The sequence below is a fragment of the Perca flavescens genome, chromosome 17 (assembly GCF_004354835.1).
Source record: "Perca flavescens isolate YP-PL-M2 chromosome 17, PFLA_1.0, whole genome shotgun sequence".
Classification (NCBI taxonomy): Eukaryota; Metazoa; Chordata; class Actinopteri; order Perciformes; family Percidae; genus Perca; species Perca flavescens.
In genome coordinates, this window is record NC_041347.1 from 30,541,182 (window position 1) to 30,566,978 (window position 25,797).

General features: G+C 41.7%; 1 protein-coding gene across 9 annotated transcripts in view; it reads right to left on the reverse strand.

Moving 5' to 3' along the window:
* LOC114571834 (attractin-like protein 1) overlaps positions 1 to 25,797 on the reverse strand; it is a 322,321-nt gene that overhangs the window by 286,978 nt on the left and 9,546 nt on the right. The window lies entirely within an intron of this gene.

Consider the following 25,797-nt stretch of genomic DNA (forward strand, 5'->3'; position numbering starts at 1 on the left):
TTGCTCGGCATATCCATCTGGGAACTTTCCGTTGGAGAACTTTTGGGAAGGGGCGAAAATCCTGGTTAGCTGATTGGATAAACCATCTTTCTATCACCACCTATACTTGGTGATAGACGGGGCCAAATCAACCAATCAGATCAACGAAGCGTATGAAAATACAACCACAAGCCCGCCCCTGCTGCTGCAGGCAAAGCATAGCTCGTTAGCTCAGCAAGCAAGCAACATGTCGGTAAAGGAGATTTGCCGTTTGTGTAACGAGAATTTAGGAATAAAAGGCCCCATTTCAGGTTCCCGGACCATATTCCAAAAGAAGGATCCAAGAGAAAAAAGCATTAGCGAGCGGCTAACAGAATTAGGGCTACCGCTGTCTGAAAATACTGGTTAGCTGATTGGATAAACCATCTGTCTATCACCACTCAAAACCAACTCTGATTGGCCCGGTCGTTTGGCGAACGGCTCCAAATTTTCTCTATCTCAAGATGCCAGACTGGTCTGCGAGTGGAAAACTGGAGCTCGCGAGATCAGGACGGTCTCACGAGGCTAGAACGCAGGTATAGTCAGACACACAGAATGAGGAAAATAATGTGTTTTTTATTTAACATTAAAGCATGTAAACATGAATACAAGTATAAAGCTGAAAATGAGCACTATATGGGATCTTAACCATTTTATGAAAAATGACTTTGAATCAAGAGAATCACTGCTGCTGCTACAAGGGTGCAACAGCTCAACCGTACATGTCATTCATATCGGGCAGTTTCAAATGATTTTCTGCTCCCTCTGGCATATTCAATCATTTTGAAAACTCACATACCGTTTCAAAAACTGATTGACAGATCTCATTTAATGATGATGGATGATGCTAATTAGACGTCTACACAGAGGGTCGACAGAGGGCATTTTAGCTCACCTTGGTTGGACTCTTTGCTACACTAAGCTTGTGTTATCGCGCTCACAGGTAAGATGGACCCACAGAAGCACAACTGTTAGGTGATTCAATGCAAACACAAAAAAATTACACAGGCAACGGTATCCAGAGCAAAATGCAAACAGGGTATCCAAAAACAGGAAAACTAGAAGCGCTTGGAATCAGGGATAGCCGCTCAAACGCTAACACAGACGAAAGACGATCTCGCAATGAGGTAAGTGACAGGTGGGGTTAAATACACAAGGACGGGGAAGATAACGAGACACAGGGGAAACACATCGGGGTGGGGGAAGGTAATCCCACTCAGCAGGAAGGCAGACAACGACCAGGAAGTATCAAAATAAAACAGGAAGTGGCAAAACAAACGGAATTAATGAAAGAAATGAAGAAAAAAAAAAACTAGACCAGAGGAACACGTGTCAGTTAGTCAGTTCTCTTTCCCCCTGGCTATTTATCCATAATCAGAAATTTCAAGTAACTATTTCCAGCCAGGCTAGTTGTTTCCCCCTCCAGTATTTGTGCTAAGCTTAGCCAACTGTTTCCCAGCTTTTAACTTACAAACATGAGATTCATTTTGATTTTCTCCTCTAATGCTCTGCAGGGCCAAATTACCTTTCGGATCTACTTGTGAACTATGAACCGCAGAGGCCTCTAAAATCATCGGGGACAGGATTGCAGAATCAGAACAAAGAAGGGGGAAGCAGCGCTCAGTTTCTATACACCAGGTATCTGGAACAAACTTCCGGTAAACTGTAGATCGGCACCCACGCTCAGCTCTTTTAAATCAAGGCTGAAGACCTTTCTTTTTGATACTGCCTATGTTTAATTCTTTGCACTGCACTGTATTGGAAATTTTATTCTTTTATTCCTGTATTTAATCTATTTTTAATTAACTGTTTTAATTTTGTATGAATTGTTTTAATTTTGTATTAACTATTTCTAATTTTGTATTAATTTTTATTCATTTCTAACTGTGTTTTAACATTTTATGTAAAGCACATTGAATTGCTGAAATGTGCTATACAAATAAAATTGCCTTGCCTTGAAAGACAGCAAATAAAAGTCGTTCCCAAAAAAATGTTGAGCAACTTCAATTGGAGGTAACGTGTTCATTAGGTTGCCCAGCCTGATATTTATCTGTTTTTAATTCATCTTATTAAAATTCCTCTTCCACGAGAAGCATCCGCCACGCTCCCTGCTACTGTCTGATATCGTCTGACAGAAATGCAACATTACACCTGCATGTGCATCCTGCACTCCATTTAAATAGAGTCCCCTGCCCTCGCTGCTGCTTAACATACGGCTCACCAGCACGGCCAAATGGAGAGCAGCCTCATTTATGCATCACAGACGCCACTGATGTAGCGTACAGACAACCCTACATTATTCAACTTTGGGCTAATGTAGGCTCTTTCTCTTTTAGTTGGATAAAGATAAACCTCATGTGTGGCCTGAACTTTTGTCTTTGCTGTTGGAACAATAGTTTACCCAATATTTCTCAAACAAAGTCTATACTTTCATATCGGCTGCAGAAGTAAATCTATCGATATATTAAAATTATGTTAAAATTCATACATGAATGTCCTCAACCAGCGAGGATTACAAGTATCTCAGACTGAGCCTGGAGTGAAGGAACCACTGGTGTCAGAATAACAATATTCCTGCGTGCAGATAAAACATGACATGGCACTCATGTCAAGGTAAGACAGTGCACGTTACTGTTGCCATGACGACCCCATACTTGACATGTTCATGTTGCAATTATAATAACCACATTGTTGCCGTGAGCGTATGTGTGTGCGTGGCAAACAGCGGTCACACCTGTCAATCAAAGTAATCCCACTCCGCATAGAGGGAGAAAGTGAAAACACACACACACACACACACACACACACACACCATGTAACTGTGTGTGTGTGTGTGTGTGTGTGTGTGTGTGTGTGTGTGTGTGTGTGTGTGTGTGTGTGTGTGTGTGTGTGTGTGTGTGCCTTTAATGTGCTTCAAATCATATTGTAGCTTGGCTGACTAAAAAAATCGTCATTACACGTACCACACAGCCGACAGTGACGCTGCAGGCTTGGATAATGAAAACACACACACTCTCACACACAAAACACACACACACACACACACACACACACACACACACACAGTAACATACTGTCCAACCCGAGGCATGCTGCGATATCTTCGGCGCCTCTGACACTAACACAGTGTGTGTGTGTGTGTGTGTGTGTGTGTGTGTGTGTGTGTGTGTGTGTGTGTGTGTGTGTGTGTTTGAGTGTGTGAGTGTGAGTGTGTGTGTGTGTGTGTGTTTTCATTATCTGAGCCTGCAGCGTCACTATCGGCTGTGTGGTCACACTGGCACGATGCCAGACCAGACAGGCAGTGAGAAAAATAGGGAGTAAGAAACTAACTTGTATTGTGTGTTCTGGGTAAGAATACGTGTAATGATGATTTTTTTTTTCGGCCAAGCTACAATATGATTTGAAGCACATTAAAGGCAGAGTCGTAATGTTAAAAAGCTAGCAAGATTTGAAAGTATCTTCGTCTAACCCCGCCCCCACACACTGTCGCTGCTTTAGCGGTAAGCTAGCAACTAATATCATACCGGGGACTTCCGGTTATGGGGGTGTGGTGAGCAGACGTGGATAAATACTACTTAGATAATCCCAATTAGAGTAAAAGCATCACAACTTGAAGCAATACTTGTAGTACAGGTGAATATGCCGAGAAAAGTAACCAAGGACAAACATAAAACAGCTGGAGGACTTGCTAATTCAAACAAGATTTTTTACTCTAAGATGGATGGTGTACTCACAGCAGTTAAAAATGTCCAAGCCGACAATAATTGCATCGTTCTTGTGAGTCAGTGCTCATATTATGCTTTTTGGCTTTTTCCCTTTCCTTTATTGTGTTCTATATCTTTTTTTGTGCACGTTATAGGTTTACAAAGTGAAGAAGCCCAAAGTCCCCCCCCAAAGGGACTTACCATCTCCAACAGAAAACACTGTTCACCAACAGCTCCAAACAGCTCTATTGTAGTCCAGCCTTTACTTCAGAGACCAACGTGGTCACTTTGGAACACACGCTATAATGCTCGCCTAGCTGCTAGCGTGGCACACCCTCATACTCTGCTTCTGACTGGCTAGTAGTCCTTACCTAGGTACTGTCAGGACACGCCCTCATACTCTGCTTCTGACTGGCTAGTAGTCCTTACCTAGCTACTGTCAGGACACGCCCTCATACTCTGCTTCTGACTGGCTAGTAGTCCTTACTTAGGTACTGTCAGGACACGCCCTCATACTCTGCTTCTGACTGGCTAGTAGTCCTTACCTAGGTACTGCCAGGGCACGCCCTCATATTCTGCTTCTGACTGGCTAGTAGTCCTTACCTAGGTATTGTCAGGACACGCCCTCATACTCTGCTTCTGACTGGCTAGTAGTCCTTACTTAGGTACTGTCAGGACACGCCCTCATATTCTGCTTCTGACTGGCTAGTAGTCCTTACCTAGGTATTGTCAGGACACGCCCTCATACTCTGCTTCTGACTGGCTAGTAGTCCTTACCTAGCTACTGCACATGTGCAACTCCCAACAAAGACGGAACAGAAGTGCGATGCCTCACTCTGTAGCTGAAACAGAGAGCTCAACACACAGGGTGAAAAGAAGAGCTGCAGCAATGTGCAGTACAACAAAAATATGGTGTTTTTTTAAAATGAAACCATGTAAACCTATTCTGCTACAACCTCTAAATACAATTATGAACCTGAAAATGAGCACAATATGAGAACTTTAATAATTTGCCAAAGGACCTAAAGGGGTACAAACCAGCAGAAACACACACCATCACCATCACCATCACCATCATCATCCGTCAGTACATTACAGAATAAGAGTGTGTCGAGCCAAATGTGCTGCTGCTCTGTAATAAGAGAGGAGGAAGGAGAGCAAACAGATTGCAGCGCAGCAGGACACAGGCCACAGTAAATGCTCATATCCTGCTGATAAAACACACACACACACACACACAGAGCACATATATTCACACACTCACAGACACATGAGATTGAAAGGAAGTAAAAAAAGAAATAAAAAAATTAAGAATACAACAGCCCTAAGGCCCTTTTGTTCAGTCTCCTCTCTCATTCCCCTCACTTCTCCCTTTTCTATCTATGTATCTATCTATGTATCTATCTATCTATCTATCTATCTATCTATCTATCTATCTATCTACCTACCTACCTATCTATCTATTTATCTATCTATCTCTGATGGTCCCAGTTTGATCCTCTAGCTCTAATCCCAGATTAGAAGAAAAATATTCATGTCATGTTGCTGTAATGCCTGACTCAAGTGATAATAATATTAATGACGATGAAGCAAGTTTTGTATTTTATCTTTTTTGGTTTCTTGCTGATAAGTACTGCAGAGATCTGAAATGATATTCACATGATCTATTGTCTTCTGTCGTGCCTTATGACTGCAGTAGTGTTATTCATGCTTGCATTTCTCCTTTGTACATTACTAAGATTGAAATTAATAGAATTTAATGTTCCCATCTAAAACAAAAAAATGTAAAATAGTCACTAAGTGTCATGTGCACTTCCTTTAACGTTACAGTCGCTTACATTTCTCGAATCATCCTCGACATTTGCAAAACAGTAAGTGCATTTCTCAAAATAATTCGTACAAATAGCAAAACACTATGGATTACCTGCAAAAGCCAGTCTCTTGCTCAAAATCCTTAGTTTATCTCTCCAAAGTAAATATCTGTGTCAATGAACATGTCAGTGCCGTCAGAATGACAAGTCCTTGTGTCGTTGTGTACAGATAAGGCTCAAATTGCTTAGTCATGTTGTCAATATAACAGTGTACTCTGGAGGGACGTTCTGATGTAAACTATGGCTAACAATTATTGTAAATTGTAGGTTAGACCTTATAGTATGTGGGAGTTTTTATTGCAAGAGACTGGACAAGATTCACATTTACGCTTTTTACTGTTTGTACTGTCATTTGTTGACAGACCATGTTATTGCGATACAGAAAGGAAAAGACAGCACTGCATAGCACTAAGAAAATGTGAACATAGGACAATCTCCTGAGGGAAAACGGTACATGCATTGATGTAGGAATTACAGTGCAGTCTTCCTTCTTCTCTCTGGCTGTTGACCCCGTCCAATTCCTTGTCCTTCCATTGTCCTTCCATTGTAACATTGTGTTGTGTTCCGGCTATATATATACTTGCCAGTTGATGGTTCATGAGATGCACCTTCGTTAGAGAAAGTCAAGATTCTCCTGGGTGGAATTTACCAATTCACGAAAGATTTAGAAAAAAAGTCTAATTAAAATGTATAGAAATATGCTTGACATATTATGACAACTCGTTCAACCATTTTGCATGTGAAGACTTATGCTCTGAACTAATGCCTAAATGTTGTGGGGGGTGAGACTATTCAACAGAGACCCATTATAATACATTTTGATCAACATGACATAAGCAATTGATAATGTAGGAAAACAGCGGAGAATTGTACATCATCATTTGCTTGGATGTACCAAAGCATTTGCAACTTGTTCAAAGAAATGAGAAACTGCTTTTTTTGATGTGCACAAGTGACACAACGGTGTGAAGATTGAACAGGTAGTTTTGAGAATTTCAATTCTGATTTGAGAAATGTACCAAAGCGACTGAGAAAAAAAACTGTAATTACACCCTTTACAGGAAAACCAAAGATCCAAAGGTTTGAAGACAAAAAAAAAACTGGACATGGAAAAACACCTGCAGACATGTAGAGAACACGCAAAAAAGCCCCCGCCTGCCGAATAAGTCAAACTCCCAACCTTTGTGTTGCAAGGTAAAATTACTGTTTTTGTCCAAGGAGTCTGGTGGCTTTGACCAAGGCATAGGACAGCTTCAGCTCCCCCTGCATGAACTTAAACAGGGCTGTCTGACAGCAAGGTGAAACGGTGAAAATATTCTAAATATAGCGTACAATTAAACTGACGGTGCGCCGACGGCAATCTACTGTAGCTAGCACACTGACTATATGAAATATCCCTTTAAGGATTAGAATTGGGACAAAGCCTTGGTGTGGCTCTCCTCACGTATTTCTTGGCTAAGTGGAAACCTCTGTGAGAGCAGAGTGCCTATGCAGAGAGGCTCAGCAGCCCCTCTATGAAAACATGCGAAAGGTAGATCCCATTCATAGTTAATGAGGAGCTGACTGGAGCGGCCTCCGACAGCCCCAGCATCACTCCAGACGACTGTCCCATTAATCCTCCCAAAAAAAAAAAAGCCTTGAATAGAAAAAGACAGGCATACCTTATGTGCGCACCCCACACACACACACACACACACACACACATGCTCGCACACACACTTGCAGTCGGCTGAGGTTATAAAACGGTGACCAAAGACAGCAGCCAGTCTAGTTCACAGCTTGAGGCTAAAAATCACATCTTTTACAGATTCCACAGGACTGGAATCAGGATCCAAACACACGCACACACACACACACACACACACACACACACACACAGGTTGATGGTGGCAAACCCAGAGAGAGCAGAGAGCAGAGAGATAAAACAGAGACAGGGACGAGGGGATGAGGTATAGAAGAAGAGAGTCCGGCACCCTTTTGAAATATTCATCCGCTCCGGGTGAATAATTGATGGCGTACAGAAGACAGATGCGTGAGGGATAGACAGACAAATGGATGGAAAGAGACCAAAAGGGACAGATAGAGAGCATTAGAGGCCCGTGTCTTCAGCTAATAAGGTATAAATCTCTGTCGCCACCTTTAGAGGTTGACCATTAAAGCCTAAAAAACACTTATTTAACCGTTCACTTCAGTCTCACACACACACACACACACACACACACACACACACACACACACACACACACACACACACACACAGTCATGGAAAGTGTGTCTTACAAAACTATTCTTTATGATACAAATAAGACCCTTGTAAAAACATTTTAATAATCCTAATTTGAAAATAAAGGGAGGACATGTGTTGTTGGCTATGTCTGCATCTGGTTTCTGGATTTCCAGCCAACATATCATCTTTGTTGGCATGTGGAAAAAAAAAATGCTTTAATAACATCAATAATCAAAATTGTTTTGCTTTGCAAGCAAGAAACACAAAGCAGCAAACATTAATAAAACATTGTAAAGAATCATGAAATATGAACGGTAGCTAATGGATGGGGGATTTCTCCTAAGATACCAGAGTAAGATGAGCAATCAAAGATTATTCAGTTGGCACCGTGTTATTTAATGACGCCGGGAACTTAAAACATAACCTAGGCGAGTCGGCTTCGATTTTATTTTAAAGCTCGGCATTATTTTGGAATGTTTCAATAGACATTTTTGGCGTTTTACCATTACATGGTACCTGCTCGACTTGCCTCGACTCTACTCGCCTTTTTTTGGTTTGCCATTATGAAAAGAAGTCCCTGGTACTAGCTAACAGGTACTTTTTTAGTATCACCTCCGTCGAGGTTTCAAGCGAGCTGAGGCGATACCAAAAGGTGACGTGAAAACCTGCAGACTACTGATTGGTCGGAGAGAATCGTCACTAATCACTGCGTCATCATTGCTAGTGACAGACGGGGGGGGGGTGTCCTGAACAGAATATTACGAATCCCACTATGGCCACGCCAAGACCCACCCTTCAATAGCCTTTATTGGCCAGACGTCCATGCTTACATTAAGGTAACATAACGAGATTAAAAAACAACACACCTTCAACGTTCTGGTTGTGTGTCGCGGTAGGTCACGGCAGTTTCCTGCGGCGTTGCTATGACAACCAGCCACACTCGCCTCACCCATGAGGCAGGACTAAATCTCTAATGGAAAATGGAGGACAGGGCACCGCGGCCGAGACGAGCCGAGCCGAGTAGCGCTGGTACTAGCAGTGGGTAAGCGTCATATGTTTTGTAGTCCCTCAGAGTCCCTCTAGGTCATGCTGTTTCACTGGTGAACACTTGTGGCTGTAAGCAGAGAGAGTTGTGTGGAGCTGATAGTCTTCATTAGCTTTGTATCAACTCATTTGGCAATGGCTTGAATGTAACGGACGTTCATTAATATTAAAAAAGGGCCCTATCTTGCACCCGGCGCAGCGCAAAGCCTGACGCAAGTGTCTTTGCTAGTTCAAGACCAACGCAGTTGTCAAGTTCTCATCCAGCGTCCACATTGTTTAAATAGCAAATGCACATGCACCCACCTGTGCACCCATGGTCCTACAGGGAGGTGTGTTCAGGTGCATTCTGGCCGTATTGCCATCTTGAGGCAGCGGAAAGTGGTCGCGCCATTGACCAACAAAAACCTGGTTTAAAGTCAATATTGAAGGCATTTCATTGTTACTTTAACAGCAAATTAGTAAAGTGTGCATGCACGCTATGCTTGGTACACACACAGGGACATGCAGCAGCACACAAACATGAAAATAATTTCTCCTTCCTGCTTAGCAAATCCATCATCATAATAGCAATGCTCCAAGGTCCAAACGTGCCTGGCTTTTAAAGGGAATAAGACATAACACTCTGATTGGTTCATTGCATGTTACGCCCAAAATGCACCTTTGATTAATGAAGACACTAAGTACAACCATTTTGAACAACGGGCCTGGTGCACGCACCCTTTTTTCCGCCGTCTAACTTGCAAAAGTGGATTCGTCACGCTGTGCGCTTAGTTCGTTAAAATAGGGCCCTAAAGCTTTAACTAGGTAGTTTTTGTGCCTAAACATATTCCAACTGCAACCGTTTCACAACGTTAACGACGTGTTTAAAACCGCGACTGTTTGGTTTAGAAATGAGGGCGGTCGGAAAACGCTCCTGTGGATCATAAAAGAAAGAAGGAATAAACAACCTATATCGTCATATTTTGGAGGACTTAGTTGCCTGAGCGGTTACAGCAACACATCACTCATGTTTTCTTTTCATTTCTGTTCTGCCGTGTCTCTCAGTTATGTGGTTTTTGTTACATTGCAGGCTAGATAGGAGATGAGGGGCAAGCTTGGACCTTAAACAACTACAGCATCGAGGAGCCTTTGCCAGGAGCTGGAGGACTTCTGCTCTCATGTCACACGCATAATCCAAGTGTGTGTGTGCTGTCACTCTGAAGATGCATATAAGCCTAGGGTTCTTGTTCACTCATTGGAGGGACTGACTCCACACTGGGCTGCGGCCTTTTGTGAAATCATGTTGCTCCTATTTGCAAATATATATTTTTATAATAAAATACAAAAACCCAACTTGGTTTTAGTCTCAGACTGTCTTATTTGTTTAAATTTACTAAACTCTGAAAACTTCACCCCTGCTGCAAAGGAAACTTCCATTACACCTTATTAAGAAAACTTGACATTAAACAGAATTACATTATGTCAAGTTGTCATGACAAAGACATCCTCTGGTAATGTCATCCTGGTTAATGTCAAGTTGTCATTACAAAGACATCCCAAACTAATGTAATGTCAACTTGTCATGACCAAGACAACATCTGGTAACGTCTCTTTGATTAATGTCAACTTGTCACAATCAAGACAACCCAAACAATGTCAACATGTCATGACAAAAACCAAATGACACTTAATGACAGAAGTCATAAAAGTTTATGACACGTTCATGACAGTGTCATGTCATATTTATGACAGTGTCATGTCACGATTATGTCGATACCTTCAAGTAAAGCGTTACCAAATAAAGTCACGAGTTCCACTGACAGGTCAGTGTGTCTGAAGAAAAGCCTTATTGTATTGGTGGTTTTTCTCTCCTCCACTACAACAAGACAGACATTCAGTAACAGCTGGACTGCACAAGAGCGTGGTGACACATTCATGCAAGAGAGGAAAAACACCAAAAAATCACAAACAACCACAACCACGCATACAAAGACGCTCAGTGACGGCGTAGGGGCGGTCAGCTGAGAGTGACGTCACTTTCGGTAACAAAAAGACGTGTGACACATGTTTGTGTTCACCCTGACTGCGAGGAACTTCCACTGTGTGATTGGTCATTACTCCACCCTTTTCATCCGAAGATTTAACCCTTCACACCGCACATCCTGTTCTTAAAACTTTATCATGAGCTAGTCTGGTAAAGGAGGAAGATTGTCCAAGGGTGATTTCACTTTGCAAAAATGTCCTCCCTGGCATAAAAACAAACACACACACACACACATTTGAAAAAAAATACTCCCATGCTTGAAAGTCCTCCAAGAATAATACCCCTCCCTGACTAAGGTCTTAGATGACCATATTTAGAAAATACAGCTCAGTCCAGTGACTCATTCCAATGAACCGTATAATTCGCAAATCTGCACAACACACTTATAATTCCCTCTCAGGCAGGTCAAACCCCTCCCTATGTTTAAATCTAGACACTCCAGCACCGATCACTTCATCTCAAGACCTACTGTATGTTTTCTGTTGTTTGACACTTTGCTTCCTCTGGCTTCTCTTCTGAAGCCATCCTCTGAATAAATTTAATACGCCCAATTTATCTTCAATCAGCCTTCACATTCAATGGCAACAAGGAACAAGCATGTGTCAGCTCTGACTGTCTTCACTGGAAAGCTAAAGTGAAGACAAAAACAGTTTGTACGCAGTACTTGATGAAAGGATTGGCTCGGTTCAGCTGAGACACAGGCCACTCCTGTTCAAATTGTGAAATAATAAGTTGGCGCTAATTTTCATTCTGTACATGTTTTAAGTTTGCTTAAGGGGCTGTGAATATTAAAGTGGAAGAAAGTTAACACCCTGCCACAGTGGGATTTGAACTAAAGTTCATAAGAGGTAATATCAGCTGAGTGAAAAAACTGCAGATCAGAGCAGCATGATCTGCAGTTAACACCCCCATATATATATATATATATATATATATATATATATATATATATATATATATATATATATATATATATGGGGTGCTCTGATCTGCAGTTATATATATATATATATATATATATATATATATATATATGGGGGTGCTCTGATCTGCAGTTATATATATATATATATATATATATATATATATATATATATATATAGAGAGAGAGAGAGAGAGAGAGAGATATATCTAATGCAAAAAACGGTTACACTTTACTTGAAGGTATCTACATAAGAGTGACATGACACTGTCATGAACGTGTCATAAACATTATGAACAAGTCATAAACGTTCATGACATAACACTTCTTTTAGTAAGTGTCATTGGGTTTTTGTCATGACAAGTTATAGTTAGGGTTAGGGTGACTGTGTCATGACAGTGTCATGTCACTCTAATAGATACCTAAGTAAAGTGTTTGTGTATGTAAACCTAAAACCATACATTCATCTTAACTGTTCAATCAGATGTCATATGTTGCCGTCCGTCCCAGGCATCAAACCAGACTGCAAATTACAGTCTGGCAAACAAAGCTGCAATGCCGATCTGAATCTGGTACAATTTGACATAGTTGTGCATTATGATGGTCATCAAATGGTCAATATGCAGGTAGTCTCACATTGCTAGCTCTATCTCCACAGCGCTGTGGAGTAAGGTCTGGCTACACAACAGCTGCATTCTGGGATAGGAGAGAAAAAACCGACTCTTGGTTGATTTCTTTAAACCAATCACAATCGTCTTGGGCGGCACTAAGTTCTGGACATAGCGACAGTGGCTCTTCAAAATAGTCTTGGGAAGGAACTTTTGCACCCCGGAAAAGAAAACGTCACATACAATATTAAATGAAGTCAGCTGTTGACACAATACAGTAACATGAACTATTTAAATTTGCTTGGTTAAACCTCATTGTGTCTTACCAGTGTATCTCTGTGTGTTCTTCGTCCACAGCAATCCCACCAATCGGTCCCAAAACGTCCCAGTTAGAGAGGAAATGCCTCAAACATATTATTTGTAAATCTTCACAATCATTCTAGTGTTGACGATATATATATATATATATACATACATATACAGTGTATAATATGTTTATTTGCTTTACTGCTGTCTATTTTGTTGTTATTTGATTGTATTGAATATTATGGTTATTAGTTCATCTTAATTTTTGTCTAAGTATGTGGCAATGATAAGAGGTTACTGGGGGAGGGGATGTGTTCATGGTGTGAGCTGTATGTGTTGTGATATAAATCAAATTAATAACTGTTAATCTTTTCTTTTTTTTAAATCCTTAGCTCCCATCGCCAGAGGGAACAGATTAACACTCTTCTCCACAGTAACCTCTGAGCAGTGATTCTGCCCTGCCACTGCTGCCTTTTACAAGAATCCGACGTACATTATTTCACACGCACAGTGCTGGTATTATCTTACCACTGGCAGTACATCCAGCTTCCAATTTCCACAACATTTAAGTTTGTATTAGGTTCAAACGGTTGTCTGATAGCACAGTAAGTGATATTATCTGGGACACCTCTTGAACGCTGTGCAAAACTCTCGCAGTGGCTGAAACACACAGAAGATAGCAGCAGAACTACATAAAGCCAGTGATGGATAACCAGACAGCCCAGAGATGACGGCTGCATTGTGTGCAACACGCACACGCACGCACACACACACACACACACACACACACACACACACACACACACACACACACACACACACACACACACACACAGATTTCTCAATCTTCACTATTTATAGTGTGTGTCTGTGTGTGTATGTGTGTGTGTGTGTGTGTGTGTGTGTGTGTGTGTGTGTGTGTGTGTGTGTGTGTGTGTGTGTGTGTGTGTGTGTGTGTGAGAGAGAGGGACAGAGCAAAACGAGGAGATGAATGGCCAACAATTGAATAACCTTGACCTTCTCTGCAGATATCCTTTATTAAAAATCAAGAAAATCCTTTCTATTGGGAATAACGAGGACAGTGTGTGTGTGTGTGTGTGTGTGTGTGTGTGTGTGTGTGTGTGTATGATTTATGTTACTAGGTCTCTATCACCTACGGTATAGTCATGGTCCAATGGCTTTCACACCACCGCATCATTCATCGCCAGCCACCCCAATCTCTCTCTCTCTCTCTCTCTCTCTCTCTCTCTCTCTCTCTTTCTCACACACACACACACATCATATGGATCCTGTACCTCAAATAAGGTCAAGCAAAGCTAACAGGAACACAGCACGTTTAAATAGAACAGAGTCAACTGAAAGAGAGAAGCGAAAATACGGAGAAATAAAGGAGGAGAACAGTGAAAAAAAAGGAGAGAATAAGGGAAGAAAGAAAAGGGGAGGAAAGAAGAGGGGAAAGAAAAGAAAGAGGAGACAGGCGACGGGGAAATAAAAGGCCAAGAGCAAAGAAGACAGAAGCATTAAGAAAAGATAGAAGAAAAAGGGAAGGGAGAAAGGAGGAGCAACGCAAAAAGAAAAGGAGCAAAGAAAAGTGGAAAGAAAGGGAGAAGTGAAGAGGAAGGAAAAGGAAGAAGAATTAAGAAAAGGGAGAAGAGAGGAGGAGAGAAAATGACAGAATAGAACGGAAAAGTGAAGAGGAAAGAAGACAAGAGAAGAGGACAGACAAAGAGACGAAAAGAGGAAAGAACATGAATGAGGACAGAAAGGGAGGGAAGCAAAGAGCGAAGAAGAAAGAAAAGAACAGGGAAGGGAAGGGAAGATATGACACACACACACACACACACACACACGCACACACACACACACACACACACACACACAGTGGAATGCATATCGATGTGAACATCCACACATGAGGTGACTTTGCTTCACCCATCTGCCTCTGTGGGATGTGAAAGTCATATTCAAATAGCTCATGTTTGAGCAAACAGAGCCCCTTGTTCCCGTCCCGAGGATTTAACCTGAATATACAGGTCTCCCTAATGACTCGCTACACTCCAAAAGGTTAATAGACTTCATGACTCGGTCTATTAACCGCTGCCCCGACGTCTATTAACCTGAAGAAACAAAAAAATGTAATAGATAGGGAACGTGTCCACACAGCTACAGGCTACACCTGTCCTCAGAGGTTAGATCACAAAGCGTGACCTTTGGGCCATTTACACCAAATGAGTTTTCATGCGATTTCACTGTCACAGACAGATTTACAACGTCGGAAAATAAAATCACGAGTTTAGCTCGCGCTTCCGTCATCTCCATCGCTTTGGTGTAAAGTGGTCATAAAACTCGGTCCGAGCTTTGTTAACCCTTGTGCTGTCTTCACCGTCGGCCATGAACTTGTCATTGGCCCGATCCCAAAGTCCGGAGTCACAGACTCGTGGACTTTGGTGCGCGTTCTTGCGAAATTTGTAAGGGCTTAGGGTTGTCCCAATGTCGAATCTCAAAGGGCAAGAGGGTTTGAGTACACACTTAGGCCGGCTACACGCTGGCTGCATGGCGTGAGCGTGTCAGCTTTGTCGTGTGTCCGTTTTTCGAGCCGCGCCGAAAACGCGTGCATGCTAGAAATAGAACCAATGCCTATTTTTCACGTGATGCACAAGGCGAAATAGAATAGGAAAATATGTTTATATGTCATTTAGACACAAATTGATTTAATAACTGACATGATGTTTGAAAGTCTCTAGGTTTTGATACAAATGCAGATATAAATGTATTAAAAAAAAACGATTTTCTAATATTGCAACTGTCAATACAGAATGAAATATTTTGTAGCCTATTTTGCCGTCAATACTGCCGACGTTGTCTTTGCTGTAATCATATCAGTATATATTTCTGTTTAACATGGTATTTCATTTTATCAATGGGAAACATCCATGTGTCAGACACGTTTCTGGTGTGTAAAGACATAGAAAAATCCACGCAGCCGCCACGCAGCTGAAACGCAACAGAAACGCCTTACCGAGCTCTTTCCATGAGTCTGCATCGATGCAGACTTCACCAAAGGGAATTACCCACAGTTCAAAGCGTTGTGAGTGACGTTTACCGTGGAGACCGTAGGGAAATCCGGATATTACAAAGGTAAACAACAGCACGACACACGACCACGGAACACAGAGCAACCTGTTGTCCAGCTCGTAAAACGAGAGTTTGAAAACATTTGGAACCAGGCAGCCGTCTCCTGGGCCTCGGCCGTGTGGAAAGCAGCAAACGTAAAATGAAAATCCCCAAACCGGCAAGTGTCAGCAACGTCTTTGTTATTAAATGTCGCCATGGTAACATGTGATCTCGTGAAGTGCTGTCCCAATCCCATTTATACCTATCTGAGCCCATGTGGCCTCACACACTCACTCACTTAGAACCTGAGATCATTTAAGTCTGTGAGGCTTAAGTCCTTAGTCCTCAGGGCTCACTGGGCCATTCTGGGTCAAAATTAAAAAATGCGCTTTTTTTGGAACTTTTTCTGATGTTTTGTTGCTTTCTTTATGCTTTGTTGTTGTTTTTTTTAAAGTTTTTGGGCATTTCTGCCTTTATTGGATAGGAAAGCTGAGATATGAAAGGGGAGAGAGAGAGGGAAGACATGCAAGAAATCCATCACAGGTCGGATTCGAACCCTGGACCTTCTGCATCAAGGAATAAAACTCTGCATATGTGCACCCACTTCACCGAAGGAGCTAATCCGCTATCTTTTTGAGGTTTTTTTAAAACGTTTTTGTCCCTCATTTCAACACTCTTTTTATTCATGGTAAATAAACCTAATTTAAAGGTCTCATGGCATGAAAATTTCACTTTATGAGGTTTTTTAACATTAAAGGTGCAATATGTAATATTGTGTGTAATACTGGCAGCTAGCGGTTAAAATAGTTACTGCACTACCAATCCAAAATACTGGAGAGTCGTCTCCCCCGCCCCCTCCTGCCCAGACTCGAAGTTCACGGGGGTTGCCAGGCTGAGAGTAGCTAACGTTAGATGCTAGTCTCACATAGCCAGACATTACTCCACAGCACAGCGTAGTAGCTAACGGTAGATGCTGGCTATATTGACAGTCATAAAAGCCCGTGCTCACGCGGAGCTCTGTAACCAACTGACAGACACACTTTTTCGGCTTAAAATTACAGTATGAACAGCTAAAAACACAACAACCTCACTGTCCTCTCCACACGCCAGTCAGGCACACTTCCTCGGCTTAGAATTACAATACGAAACGCTAAAAATACCACTACCTTGCCGACGGAACACACTTCATTGGCTTAGAATTACGGCAACAATCGCTAAACACACTGCAAACTCACAGTCCTCTCTTTCCGATTTACAGCCCCCCTCTCGTGGCTTAAAATAACTCACTGAAAGCTCAGATGGGCCAATCAGGAATCTTCTCCTTATGAGGTCATGAGGAGCAAGGTTACCTCCCCTTTCTCTGCTTTGCCCGCCCAGAGAATTTGGCCCACCCATGAGAGAGAGAGAGAGAGACATCATGGCTTTCAAACGAGCAAAGTGGCAGTTGGTCAAGGCCACACCCCCACCCTCCACCTTGCCCCCCCCTCTCCTCCTCAATAGCTACAGACACAGAAATGGCACATCCTAAGGAAAGCTCATTGTGGGACTGGCTCTAGTGGCTGTAATTCTGCACTTTGCAATTCTGCAAGGCTGAATTTCGGGAAAAAGACTTCAGATACAGTATTAGGGGACCACTGAGGTCTATATAAAAGAGACTTCAGATACAGTATTAGGGGACCACTAAGGTCTATATAAAAGAGACTTCAGATACAGTATTAGGGGACCACTAAGGCCTATATAAAAGAGACTTCAGATACAGTATTAGGGGACCACTAAGGTCTATATAAAAGAGACTTCAGATAGAGTATTAGGGGACCACTAAGGCCTATATAAAATTCAATTCAATTCAATTCAATTTTATTTATAGTATCAAATCATAACAAAAGTTATCTCGAGACACTTTACAGTCAGAGTAGGTCTAGACCACACTCTATAAATTCCAAAAGCCCAACAATTACAGTAATTCCAAGAGACTTCAGATACAGTATTAGGGGACCACTAAGGTCTATATAAAAGAGACTTCAGATACAGTATTAGGGGACCACTAAGGTCTATATAAAAGCATCCAAAGAGCACCATGTCATGGGACCTTTAAATTACATTATACCTAATTTTTGAGTTTGAAAAAAAAAGCAGAAATTCTGAATTATTTTGACTAATAGAATAATTAAGATCAGAGGATGTTGAGTGAATCACAGACTGGTTTATGGCAAAGTTTGGTCAGGACGCTGTTTTGAAACCATTTAAAAAAAAAATTCAAATGCCGTGAAATTAAATAAAACAACATGGATGCATGGACATATATGTTGTATGGGTTCCATACAACGTACATGCATTCTTCCTAGTTATTTTGAGGCAATTTGGTTGTAAGAAACCCATATTTCTTATATAAACAACTTTGAAAAGGGGTCAAATTTGACCCAAGGACAACACAAGGGACAAGTCAGTCTTTTTCTTCTCCTTGTGTTCCGATAAAATCAATAAAGATTAAAGTTTTTTTATCATTTGTTTTTTTTAGTCTTGGCTCATGAAGTGAAGTTGAATGATTTGAACATTGTCAACAACCAATAACTGCCGTGCTCTCTCCGGGACCAATCAGGAAGCAGCAAACCAGGTAGAGCGTAAACATGGAGGGGACTCCGAGTGGGCGCAAGAACCTGAACAAGTCCTGCCTCTCTTGACTGAGGAAGAGGAGGAGAAACTGGCGGAGTTGTGGAGTGAACAAGAGTGCCTCTTTAACGTGTCCTCCCATTTGAACCACTATAGTAAAGAGACCCAGCCGGGTCGTGTCCACATTCCGTGGTCTCTTTTCTTTTTTTGGCTGTTTTTGTTCCCCCCACACACAAGGGCCGCTATGAGCCAAACCCCAAACACTTTGAGAAAGTTGTGCTCAGTTTCGTTGCAAAAACACATGAATCTTCAGCTTGGTATATAAACCTAAGTTGATGAAGTCGGTCAGTCAACACGAGCACTATTTGTCACTCAAAAATAGAAGCTAATCTGTCTTCTGTGTCCTGACACAGCCTGACGGTAGATGTATCTCCCCTGACGCGCGGGTGAGCAGAAATAGAGCCTTTATTACAGTCTGACAACAGGCCGCTGTATTATTACAGTTTGCTCCCAGCCTAGCCAGGCCACAGGCTGATTATACACTGTGACCTACAGTGTGTGTGTGTGTGTGTGTGTGTGTGTGTGTGTGTGTGTCCGTCCACCCCTATGGTGAGCCCCATCACATGTGGTCTGCATTAAAACACTATTGTACATTACGGGGCTTCAAAGCGTTGCCATGTGGACTGAAATCTCCATCCCATGTTGTCAGCATCTCAGACATTTTATGGGATGGTTTACACACACACACACACACACACACACACACACACACACACACACAAACACAATTATTGCCCCCCCCAACTGTTAGGTTAAATTTACGCCCATGAACAGCATAGAGGAACATAAGGTGGGGGGCTTAGAGATTAGCGGGGCACCCACTTGGCCTAGTGTTTAAGATGCAGACCATATAACCGCAGTGTCGCTGGTTTGACTCCAGCAGGTCCGGCACATTGTACCCCTCATCTTTCCCATAATATCTTCACTGTTAGCTGTAGGCAACAGTTTAGGCAAAATGCCAAAAAAAAAATAAAGGTCATAGATTAATTTGCTTATTTTTGTGTTTTTTAGAAACTGAATTGTTTGGGAGTGATTCATATATTTTTTTTATTATTTTCAAATCAGATCCATTTTCTACAGACAAAAGCATCTTTCAGATGGATGTAATGCGATGTTATGTAATGTTTTCAACTGCCTAAATGTCACTGTTGCCGGTAATTATTTTGTGTAGCTCACCAGCACAAACGCGGCTGACAGAAGATTATTCTCTGCCTAGCAATATCAAAATGTTATCAGAGTTACGGGGGGAGGGGGAGTAGGACTAATTCTTCTTTTTCTTGGATTGTAAAGATTTAGGTGCCTCACAGGCATCCTTAGGTCTGTAGTATGTTAAGCCATGAACCGATTCACATCAAGTTTGAGAAAAAAGACATTCCATTGAAATGTCTTATCTGGCTGACAGACACACACACACACACATATACACACACACACACACACATATGTGATATGAAAACGTGTAAACAACATTTTCTGTAGTTGTTGTAGTTGTAATGGGGTTTTTGTTCAAAAAAGAAAGTGTTGACATATTGTGGATTCCTTTCGAGTGCAGAAAAAAAAGGTACGGTGTGTGTATTCACCGGATATAAGCATCTGTTTGGGACTTTCTATCACATTCTCCTCAGATAATACTTCTCTCTCTCTTTCTCTCTCTCTCTCACGCACACACGCACACACACACACACACACATCCCATCAGAGGCAAAAAAAGGGAAAACAAAATCAAAGAGGACTGAGTTACAAGAGAACATGGGCAAAGAACCAGACATGAACACAAATAATCCAGCCCTGCTCTCGCTGTAAACACACCCACCCACCACGTGTAGATACATAGATATACACATAGACAAACACTAACACACACACACACACACACACAACGCACACACACACACTCACACACACAAAACAAAACAAAGAAATAGGGAAGCAGAACCAGCACATGCTTAAGTGATGAAATCATTTGTGAGAAAACACAGTTTGGAAGCAAAAGAGGAACACGTTTTTCTCTGGGTGGACTGCAGGAGAAGCATGTGTGTGTGTGTTTGTGTGTGTGTGTGTGTGTGTGTGTGTGTGTGTGTGTGTGTGTGTGTGTGTGTGTGTGTGTGTGTGTGTGTTTGTCTGTGTGTGCACATCTGTTGGGACAGATAGAGAGACATGAAGTGCAAACAGATAAAGAGATGAGAAGGGAAAGAGTGAAAGAATCAGAGAGGAAGGTCTGAATCCAAACAGATGCTCCCTGCCAGTAAAAATAACTCCGGCCTCGGCAGAGATCATCGACACACACACACACACACACACACACACACACACACAAGGATAATAAAGCTGCCCATTTCTTTCTATGGTTGCTGCTGCGAAACTCTCACTCACACACAAGAATGGACAGAAGTACACACATAACCTTCAACGTAAACTCAGTACTGTCTGTGTTTGCTTGCCATGATAAAAAAAACTTTTGTTGTAAAGTAGCCACAAGGTTGACACTGCCTGTGGCTTGTTATGGATTACTTAGAGGTTATATACAGTGCATTGACAGGTGTGCAGCTAGTTCTCAATTCTCATTGTTAGCAGGTTCTGAATGTATTCACATTTCTTTTTCTCTTAATTGGAAAGGGGCCCGAGTAGACTGAGATCAAAATCGTCCAGATGGTAATTAGACCAAAATGTGGGCAACTTGAGGAGACAATAACAGAAAGAGAACAAAAACACTGCAGCAGTATGATGCTCATTTTCCCTGCACATCACAATGCACACGCTCCATCTGCCTCAAACAGCCCACTCTTCTTCTGTGATGATGATGATGATGATGATGATGATAATGCGTCATGTGAAATGCACAGCTGGCCAAGGCAACATGTCTAACCTGAGGAAACACCGGTCCAAACACCAAAATATATCAAAAAGCTGAAGAGTGTACCGTGGCTGACGGCCTAAAAACATAACATAACTTCATTTTTAATTTTCATAATATGCCCTGGAGACTCTCTGTGATAAACTGGAGGGATGGGTTTTATTTATTTTGTGTTATAGATATATATACAAATAGTAAAATGGTCTAAATTCTTAGAAATTCTTCCTCTAAACTAAAATGAAATTGTAGTTGTTGCAGAGAGAGTAAATTACCATTGGGTACCACTGGGTGACACTAGTCTCGCTTTGCCAGACCCTCCTCCAAAGCACGCTGAAGGAGGGTCTGGTTAGTCCACATAGCATTGGGATGGGAGGAAAACATGCTCTGGTTTAACCCTCTTGTTGTCCTCGAGTAAAATTTGACCCATTTTCAAAAAGTTTCTATATCTGAAATTTGTGTTTCTTTCAACCAAATTGTCCAAAAAAAATAACATGGACGGTTACTTACAACGCTTATAACAAGTAAAAAAAAAATCGATCAGTTCACTACTTTCATTACATTTGGTTTAAATTTTATAGCACTGGAAAAAATAATGATAAAAGAACGTTAAAAAAGAGAAAAAAATTTACGAAAAAGCTTCAAAACGTGGGAAGAAACCAAGAAAAACGTCAAAAAAACACAGACAAAAATTGATAAAAACATCGGCAAAAGTGACGAAAAAAAACATTGGGAAAGCAAAAGTTGCATGTTCGATGGGAAGACAACACGAGGGTTAATGGCATTTCTTTATACCAATCAGAATCGTCATGGGCGGTGCTAAACTCTGCACGGAGCCGCTGCAAAATAGTCATGCGACAGAAAACTCAGATTGGACAGATCGTCTAGCTAGCTGTGTCAATTTACCCTGCAGAGATCGGAGGAGCAGTCAATAATAGTCCTCATTATCCACCGAATATAAAAAAAATATAGAATATATAATTCCAACACACAGAAAGCGGAAGGAAACAGGAAATACATGCATTGACCAGTGTTTCTCAATGAGGGTGGTACAGCTCCCCAGGGAGCTTTGAGAGGATGACGGGGGACTGGAAGCAATATTTTGGAATGGTGGGCATTGAGGTGCCCTTGGGGGGCATTTGTTTTAAAGGTCCCATGGCATGAAAATTTCACTTTATGAGGTTTTTTAACATTAATATGAGTTCCCCCAGCCTGCCTATGGTCCCCCAGTGGCTAGAAATGGCGATAGGTGTAAACCGAGCCCTGGGTATCCTGCTCTGCCTTTGAGAAAATGAAAGCTCAGATGGGCCAATCAGGAATCTTCTCCTTATGAGGTCATAAGGAGCAAGGTTACCTCCCCTTTCTCTGCTTTGCCCGCCCAGAGAATTTGGCCCACCCATGAGAGAGAGAGACATCATGGCTTTCAAACGAGCAAAGTGGCAGTTGGTCAAGACCAAACTAAGGTCTATATAAAAGAGACTTCAGATACAGTATATAAAAGCATCCAAAGAGCCCCATGTCATGGGACCTTTAAGGCAAGTTTACACCAACAATTCAAAATGATACCAGTTAACACTTTAAAGCAGTGTTTTTCAAATGGGGGTACTGCAGGGGGTACGTGAAATTTTTAGCAAAAATGCTAATTTAAAAATATGTCAGGGTTGAGAACCACTGATGTAGATCATACTGACACACACACACACACACACACACACACACACACAAACACACAGGGACTTGGACTAATGAGCCAACTCTGTCCTATGTTATACCCTAATGGAAGACACTGTACATCAACACACGTCTAATGATCCAGTGATGGAGGGACACTTGACTTTACCACAAACACTAATCTGGTTACTGAACTGACAAAGGCGGTAAATGGAGAGTGTGTCTGGCGGGTCGTTCAGACTGTACGCACACGCCCAAATGACTATTGATCCAACAAGGCTGTGTGGGGCATGGCGGAGAGGTTGTGACATCATCATTAGGAGACAGATTGAATATGCGGGCTAGCTGTGGGTTTGAAGTATTGACTGCCTGGAACAACTGGTGATGTACTGTAGTTCTCCATACTTTTAGAAACCAAAGAGTTCAATTAAGTGGTTAAATGTGTTTCATGCATTATAGAAAATGCTCTACTTAAACAGTAAAGCTTGACGAGTTGTAGTAACCATTTTTGACTTGTATTCCCGGGTTGGATTTTAGAACTGCGTGGCAAAATAATCCAAGCAGCAGAGAAGGAAGGGTGCTGCTTGTCTGCGGTGGGTCCACAGTGACAGATGGTAATGACGGTAAAATGTTTGATAAAACACTATAAAATGTACAGCTTTGTGGACTGCTGCCGTTAGCCCGCTAGCCATGCAAGCCTCTTCAATTGGGTGTACAACTCTAACCCACACTATTTCCTGCCCCTTTCTGCTTTTGTACAGAAGCCCTGAAAAGCTAAGATGAAAATACATTAAAAAAATACCAGCACTGTTGGCCAGTTTATCTGCAGCGTAGGAGATAATATCTTAAAGTTTATCCCCCAATTAGGAGATTTGATCTCGTACTACGAGATCAACTTTTAGGCTTACGTAGGCAGTTTTTGAGAGCGAGAAAGCCATGCAAAATGAAGGGCTTAGTGCGCGATAGAAAGGGAATTAAAAGTTCAACTAAATGCAGAATGAATAAAGTTTTACCTTCTCAGTAATCTACAAATGTCCACTGTGAAACATAATGCAAATGTGCATAGGCCCCGCCGTTGGACAGTCTTAAGAGAGGCAATGCATTTTGTGGCGGTTGAGAATGTCCAGTGGGAGCGTGCCTATGTTCACACAGCCCTATGTTCCCACATTTCTAAGATTTATTTTCCAAAATTAGGCCCTATGTTCCCACATTTCCTTTTTCATAAATTTGTATCAGATTGTATACCCCTTTCTACCAATTTGGTAGCCAATTACACCCAACCTATTATCCAGTATCAATGGACTACAGATGGAATGTAACCCTAACCCTAACCCTAACATAAGGGAACATAGGGCCTAATTTTCCGTGAAAAACAAATTCTTAGAAATATGGGAACATAGGGCTGTGGGACCATTGGGCTGTGGGAACATAGGGCTGACCCCTGTCCGGTAAACTCATGCTGCCTACTCAGAAATTCTGGCTAATCTAGAATACATCCGGGCTCTCATGTACACAAAATCCACACGTACTATGCAGTTAGATCGCACTACAAACTCAATTCCACGGCATACTTGTCTATGAATAGTTTGTGATTCAACACAGCTCATCTCTCTGAAACCGCTACAGCCTCAGAGAAAAACACAGGGGGTTATGATTCATGTAATACACCCGGCAATCCAACTGTGTGTGTGTGTGTGTGTGTGTGATTTTGTTTTGTGCGTGTGTGTGTGTGTGTGTGTGTGTGTGTGTGTGTTGCCCTTGCTTTCGCTCTCATCATAGCGGGATTAACACACACTGGACAGATGGCCGTCCGATGCTCCTCCCTCGCAAACACTCACATGCTTTCTCACAGAAACAAACACACACACACATACACACACACACAACAAACGAAACACACACACACAAAGACACACACACACACACACACACACACACACACACACACACAATGAACACAAACACACCCTAAAACTCTGCACAGTGCAGTGGCAACTTCAGTTCACGAGCTGTCATCATCACTGCAAACTGCCCGAGGGTTTAATCTCACACAGACACACACACACACACACACACACACACACACACACACACACACACACACACACACACACACACACATACAGGGTTAAAGCCTGTGTATGCAGATGATGACTCTGATGTCAGAAAAGCACTCTCTGTCTCGACTCATCCTGTCTCTCGCTATAACACTCATGTGGTTCTTTTGTCCTTGAATGGCTTCCTTCTCCTAATCTTCAGGCATGGGTTGATATTTAGATCACTTTTAGACAACATGTTTATATATGTATATTCATATTTGTTGATGTCATTAAACAAATTGAGTGTGTTTTAATAAGGTCCTGGTGGTTTCAATGCCTAAATCTTCTCCGAAGGCATTCTAAATGTTATCTCGTCACTGTTTGTGTTCCTCAGAAACTAACATCAGACTCCAGGTTCAATATGTCGGCATGTCAATCAGAAATTAACACATTTCTCCTTCATTCACTTGTGGGGCATTCAAGAAGGTTTAATATATATAAATAAAACTGCTTAAAAAAGTAGATAAATGATTCACACAAAAATGGCACGATAGCATGTTGCAGAGGTGAAACTCTAACAAGATGTTAGGAGCCAAAACGACTTCACTATGAAATAAAGGAAATATTTAGAAAAAAGTTGGTAAGTGTGACCACCAAAGCACAGCAAAGAGCAACTATAGCCAACCAGTCGAGTTGCAGTGTGCATCCATGTCCATGCTCGTATAATAT